This window comes from Prionailurus bengalensis, chromosome B1 (assembly GCF_016509475.1).
Source record: "Prionailurus bengalensis isolate Pbe53 chromosome B1, Fcat_Pben_1.1_paternal_pri, whole genome shotgun sequence".
Taxonomy (NCBI): domain Eukaryota; kingdom Metazoa; phylum Chordata; class Mammalia; order Carnivora; family Felidae; genus Prionailurus; species Prionailurus bengalensis.
The window spans coordinates 124,761,014-124,768,473 of record NC_057344.1 but is presented as its reverse complement, the minus strand read 5'-3'; positions in this window follow the sequence as shown (position 1 = coordinate 124,768,473).

Here is a 7,460-nt window from a genome sequence, read left to right as displayed (position 1 = left end):
CATCTGAACCCTAAGAAGTTGCCTCTCCTTTTATCTAATCTCCCTCAATCAATTAAAAACAAAAGAATCAACTTCAGTTAATATGAATGAGTTTTGCTGATATGTTATGCTTCCATAGATACTTAGGCCATCCCCCTAATCACCAAAACAAACACTTCTGGTACCCCATTAAAAGGAACATAAACTTCATTGAATGCAGTGAAGGTAGAAAACGTAATGGCTTGGGGAAGCAAAGTCCCCTAGCACTTCTGTACAGAAGTGCAATTCTGACCAGGATTTTATTAGAAAAGGATTTAGTCCTTGCTCTATGTATTAATTCAACATAATCCCTACCTGTGCAAATGTTTCCCATTCATAGTTTCTGAATGAGCTCTACTCAGGCTATCGTTTTTGCTGTCAGTAAATGTCACCAAGGTGAGAATTGTCTATTTCTTTTCTACTTCAGCCTTTAGCTTCAGCAGAAAACTTAAAAGAAAATGTATGAGCTGTCTGTATTAAAAGGCCTTGGTCATTGAATCTTCCATATGTGCTCCCTGGGCATCTAGAAGTTCTGAAGTGTTTTATTCAAGCTGCTCAAATTTAAGCATCTATTCATACTACTTTGAAATTGATATAGTCATAGCTGTTCCAAAATAATCTATTTATTAGGTCCAGGACTTTCTACCCCATGTCCTGAATAAAACAATCAGAACAGCTTCCTTTTCTCTTTTCTGCACTTTATTATGAGTTGGACATTTGAAAAAAATACAGATCAATGATTTTCCCTTAATATATGACATAGGTGGTTTGTTTGTTTGAAAAAGAGAGGGCACAAGTAAATGAGAGGCAGAGACAGAGGGAAAGAGAGGGAATCCCATGAGGGACAGAGAGGGAGAGAGCGAGAGGGAGACAGGGAAAGGCAGGGCTCACATGAAGCAGGACTTGAGCTCACTTGAAATGGGGTTTGAGCTCACCCGATGTGGAGCTCAAACTCATGAACCGTGAGATCACGACCTGAGCTGAAGTTCAAAGCTTAACTGACTGAGCCACCCAGATGCCCTGACATAGCCATTTCCTCAGATTTTCCCAGGTTACTGGTTATGATACACATGAAATTGGCTTAATGAGTCCATTTGAAGCCTGTAACTCTTCTACTTTTTGTGGGAGTAATTCACTTCCTATCTTTATATACATCCCTGCTGACAGTTTCAAATAGTGTATATGTTTCCTTTTAAACGTAGTACACAAAACCGAGTGCAGCAGTAGCATCTTCCACCCAGAAACCAAGACAATATCGCAAAAGCTGAAAATAGAAGAATTTTAAGAAGATCTATTACAAGACCGAATTGTTAACTCTGACTTTGCCTAGCATACTCCTCAAATATGGGGAACAATATTGGCCCTTTGTCGTTATCATCATTGGAGCTTATGCACCTTGATTTTAATTTATTTTGGTGATTTGGATAATAGCAATATATATGTATATGTATACATACATGTATAAATATATATGTGTATATATATATACTATGTATACTATATATACATGTATATATATACATACACACACACACACACACACACATATATATATATATATATATACACAGTATGCTCACACACAAACTTGTCAATCTTTACTATTAGAGAACATGAATTTTCAGGGCACCTGGGCTTTTGTTGGGCGTATCTGAGTCATTCTTTCTGGCATTAGGAAGATGATACTTTTGATCTAAGTGAACACATAACCAAAGGAAAAAGTATTTTCTAAAGTTAGCTTATAGTTTCCACTGCTATTAATATGTTGACTAGTATAGCATGTTTGAAGCAAATGGCTTTTTAACAGTTGATCCAAACTGAGGCCAGGAGACTTCACAGTCACCACTGAATTCATGAGAAACCTAATCATTTTCTCTTCTTTAAAGTAAAATCAAAAAGCATGAAATACAGAGTTTAAGAGCACAAACTTTGAAGTCAGCTAGGCTTTACCAGTTATTAACTGTTATTTAACCCCCACGATCCTCAAATTTCCTCTCTCTAAAGTAGGGATAACAAAGGATAAGTGGAGATGAACAAAGGGTAAGTGGAGTTTATATAACATAAACTAGCACATAGTAAATGATCAATAAACTATTAATACTAACCTGTATTTCCTTAACATTTGCCAAGGGCATAGAAGAATCCCTCCAAGTATCACTGAAATCGGGTAATAGTTAGAGACTCTTTGCCTAAGGCTAATCAGTCAAAAGTGCAATAACCAATAGACATTCAAAACATTCCTTTAACCTTACATTTTTTACAGGAGTAAATGGGAGCCATCAGCATTTTAAGCTTCCCTTTAACCCATCTCCTGCACGTTGGACTGAGCTTTACTTAAGGTGTGGTTACTGAACAATGGCCAAGTTGAGGAAGGAAGGAAGGAAGGAAGGAAGGAAGGAAGGAAGGACAGGAAGGAAGGAAAGAAGGACAGGAAGGACAGGAAGGAAGGAAGCAAGAAGGAAAAGGAAGAAAGAAAGGAAGGAAGGAAGAAAAGAAGAAAAGAAAATGGTGATGGAAAGACTGGAGTTCTGTGACTTAGCAGTGAAAGTCTTTGTATTAAATTACCAGGCCTTTGAACTAATATGTCTCCTAAATGGGTAATTCCTATCATCAAATTTTATGTCCTTTCTTTATGATTGTATTTCACCCATCACTAATTTTCTATTTCTCTTGGTTCTCATTAACTGCTTTCTTTATATCTTTTTGTTTATCAGTCCTTTGAGGAAATGTGCTCTGCAACATGTTTTAAACAGTAATAAGTTCGTATTTATTTACTTACCAAGCTGTCATTAAGAAAGCATCCAGTATATTCAAAGAAATGTGCTAAGGATGGACAAGTATACAAGGATAAACAAGATAAATTTACTGTCCTTAAGGACCTCAAATTTAGTAGAAAAAATTAAAAAGTGCTCACAGTAAAGAATAACATAAGGCAGATTCTGATTAGTTCCATCAAGTTATCACCTCATTGGCTTATGATAACTGATTTCACAGTGTCCAGTCTTGCATTGCTTTAATGTATATATACCTCATCCTGGAGTCATACTGGTCTTAATAAAAAATCAATTAATTAATTGATTTAAAAAAAACCCAGGAGCGGCCAGGTGGCTCAGTTGGTTGGGTGTCTGGCTCTTGGTTTTGGTTCGAGTCATGGTCTCATGGTTCGTGGGTTCAGAGCCCATGTTGGGCTCTGCACTGGTGTTGCAGGGCTGGCTTGGGATTCTCTCTCCCTTTCTTTCTACCCCTCCCCTGCTCATGTTGTCTTTCTCTCTCAAAATAAATAAATTTTCTTTTGTTGTCAAGGAAAACTTCAAACTCCATAAGATGACATTCAGTGTTTTCCATGATTTGGTCTTGGTTAGCTCTAAGTCTCCCCCCAACTTGTCCTTATCCCTCCCAACCCCCACCCTACTTTTTGTTTACTTATCTCCACCACAGAGACAATATGCTATGGTTACTCTATTCTTAGCACATACCAGTACCTACCTCATTGAAGCCAACTGACATATGGTTTCATTAAGGGGAAAATTATATGTCTTGTAATACTGAATTTAAAGTTCTAGGATAATATTCAGACCAATGTATCTAAAAGGTAACTGGAAATGTTGGATTAATGCTTGATATGGAAACTGGGGTCCATCACATACAGTTATCTACAGACACATAATCCTTTAAAGCATAGCAATAAACAAGATACCAAGAGTTTAAAATGGTGCTATAGGGGCGCCTGGGTGGCTCAGTCGGTTAAGCGTCTGACTTCGGCTCAGGTCATGATCTCACGGTCTGTGAGTCCGAGCCCCACATTGGGCTCTGTGCTGACAGCTCAGAGCCTGGAGCCTGCTTCAGATTCTGTGTCTCCCTCTCTCTGACCCTCCCCTGTTCATGCTCTGTCTCTCTCTGTCTCAAAAATAAATAAACATTAAAAAAAATTTTTTTAATAAAATAAAATAAAATAAAATGGTGCTATATATTGAGTTAAGCACGAATCTTTTCATTCTAGAACTTGAAAAAGAATCTAATATGCTATGATGAATCATCAAGTAGAGTATAATATGTAGTATTTACCAAATTAATTTGACAAAGGAGCATTTCTCTTGGCTGACCATCATTGGCTTATAAACATTTTGAAAGAGAGAGAAAAAAGAAATGAGAAGTGATGAGAAAGGTAGAAAGATAACCAAGTATGTTAAGTGTTTTGAAAATAAAAGGATCTGTTTTAGGAATAAAGTGGTGCTTAATAAATCAAGTAATATTGGGGCACCTGGGTGGTTCAGTCAGTTAAGCGTCTGACTGCAGCTCAGGTCATATCTCACGGTTTGTGGGTCTGAGCCCCGCGTCAGGCTCTGTGCTGACAGCTCAGAGCCTGGAGCCTGCTTCGGATTCTGTGTCTCCCTCTCTTTCTCTCTGCTCCTCTCCCACTCATGCTCTGTCTCTTGCTCTCTCTCTCTCAAAAATAAATAAATGTATAATAAAAAAATTAAAAAAAAATAAATCAACTAATATTGGAAGACTCGACTGACATAAGTATTTCCAACAAAATAAATGTAACAAAATATACAATATGGGGTAGAATGGAAGAGAAAGAGAGAAAGATAGTGAGGAAGAGGTGCAGGCATAGAATGAGAGAGTCTCATAGAGGTCAAAAGTGGAACTCGAATACAGCCATCCTGAATTGTCCTAATGATATGATTGAGGTGAAACCACCACTTTCAGCTTCCAGCTACATGAACCATACCGAACTGGGCCAAGAACTCTGCAGTAGTAATTCATTCAGGGCATATAGACATAGCCCAAAATGGAATTTGGATGATGGTTGTGCCTGTTGGAATTATATAATTGATGGGCTGTAGTCCCCAAATTGAGCTTATTTATTTATTTTTGACAGCCTAATTCATTAGAACAGGCACATTGACTGTTTAACATTCCAGAATCATTTGCTAAGGGACAAATAACAAATCTGACCCCAGAGAGACTGCTGACTGCCAATATACCTGTGCTTATTTTATATTCTCTTTCCACACACCCCACTTTCATTCCATTTTTATCTGCCATTTCTCTGTTTTACTTGACTTTTTCCCTTTAGAACCAGGCTTTCGGTGAGTCTCATTTTCCGCTTATTTTCCACCTTCCATTTTTTCTCCTTTCTCTCTGACCAACAAATGCTATATAGAAGACAGACTCATTCATCTCTAGAACCTTATCTAGGGGAGCATATGTTTCTTTTCTTTGAGGTCAGATTAACTATTCCTTATATGTAACAAAGAAGAAATATGCATTGGCAGCAAATTCAGCTATGGTAAACCATCATTTCTGTCCACTACGTTAAGCCAATTTAACATGCTTAAACATGCCTTTTGTCATCGACAACAAAAGCAAAAAGCAGCTGAACTCTGGTTAATAAATCATTTTCTGAGGCAGAAAGACTGCTTGGGAAATATGATGCCAGACATTTAAGACTATTCTCTAAAGGGTTTTAGTCAGGAGTTCACCCAATTTTCTTATGATTAAAACTGTTTTAACAAAAGACATTTAAAAGAACATGAGGAGTATCTAAATTTAAAAACCAGCTCACTAAGTAGTTGAGGCAGACTTTGTAGTTGCAGAAGAGTTTATTGGGTGAATTATTACTCCATAGGGTACAGTAATGGGAATATATTATGGAGGTATTTCATGAGGATATGAATTCCAAGAAAAGTTAGCTTGTGCATTTCAAAAAAATTGCAGGAGTTCAATCTCTCTCTATTTGAGCTCCCACTTTTATTAAATTAAATTAAATGCATTAATTATATTTCAATTATTAACAGAGTATATAATACGTAATAAGGTTATAGGTGGAAGTGAGGTGACCTGAGCCCTCACCAAGAGACCATTGTGGTCACTGCCTCCCAGCTCCAAGAGTACATTGCAAAGCATGTACTGTAAAAGACACAAAACATCTCAACACACACACACACACACACACACACACAGGACAAACTTCTGGAGACCACATGTTCAGTTGAAATGACCATCTATGTTTTGACCACACACACAAAGATATTGTATGACTATTATGGTAAAAACTTGCCAGTATCATGTTTTATAATTGTCACTGCCAAATATTTGAGAAGATAGCATAACCAGGACTAGCTATTCACACTCTTGTGTTTTATTTCATTACACGAGGAAAAGAAATTGTGTGGTATTATATATTCGCTCATGTTAGGTAGTACATGCTTTCATTTTAGCTAGGACATTTTCTGATCAGATGATACATTTAGAAATACGTCTTCAGGTGGTCTGGGATGAATTTTTCTGGCCCAGTTTTTAGCTTCTCCTCCCATCCAGCTGGTATATGACTTTTAGAGCTTGGTCATGCTTCCAAACTGAGCACACTCAGAACAAAAGAGAGTAAAAGCCTTTGAACACACAGGTGCCGCTATATGCAGAATCCCTTGTTGCCATGCTTATTGATGTATGTGGGGGAGTGACAAACAACCCTGGCCAGATAATATAGTAATCTCCAATCTCTGAAATGACATTGTTTTCCAATAGATGACTAACATTGCAAAATACCATCATCCATATGGACACATAGAGTAAAATTGGGTTGAATGGCTTTTAAGGTGGTACAGCAAGCTGTGCTTTGAAAAGAACCATCCACAACCAAAAGAGGCAAGCAGCAAATCTCTGACTAGTGTATAGCTTGATACTGTCTTTTTAACAACATACTATATTTATATAAATGCTTTAGCCTTAAAATAATTAGGTCCATAAGTTAGCTAAATGCCTTCATAATAACCATGACATTTATGTGCCAGTTACTGTGCAAAATGCTAAATGCTCATTATCTCTCTTTTGTATGAGAACACTGAGCTGATAGAATAAATTATTTAGTATGCCCTTTTAATTGTATTTTTATTAGATTTATTTAATGGAAAGAGCACTTCTATGAGACAACTTCTAAATTTAAGGCTACTGCTCCATACAATTAATACTACCCCCACCATCTTTCTAAGCAAATATTTATTGAGCACATACTATTCTACAGGCATTGTTCTAAATGTCTTACTCATTCAACATTCACAATAAACCCATGAAATATTATTATTACCATCTTACAGGTGAGAAAACTGGGAGCAAAAAGGTTGTTCAACCAGATATTACACATGGGATAAGAGGCACACACAAGACTTGTTCCCAGACAATCTAAGTATTCTTAATCATTTTAATGTACTGCCTCTTTTACAACCTTGGAATAGCTCACTTCTTGGGGGGTATTATTGCAAAAATTGTTGTGAGTAATGTTGGTGAAAGAGTTTTGTCTTGTGAAAAGTGCCATGCAAATAGTGGTGATTTATTCATCCATCCCTCCTTCATTCATTGACTGCTTTGTTCTACTAAACAATGAAAGTATCAAAGTCAGTGAAATGTTTTATTGTTTCAGATGGTAGACTGACTTC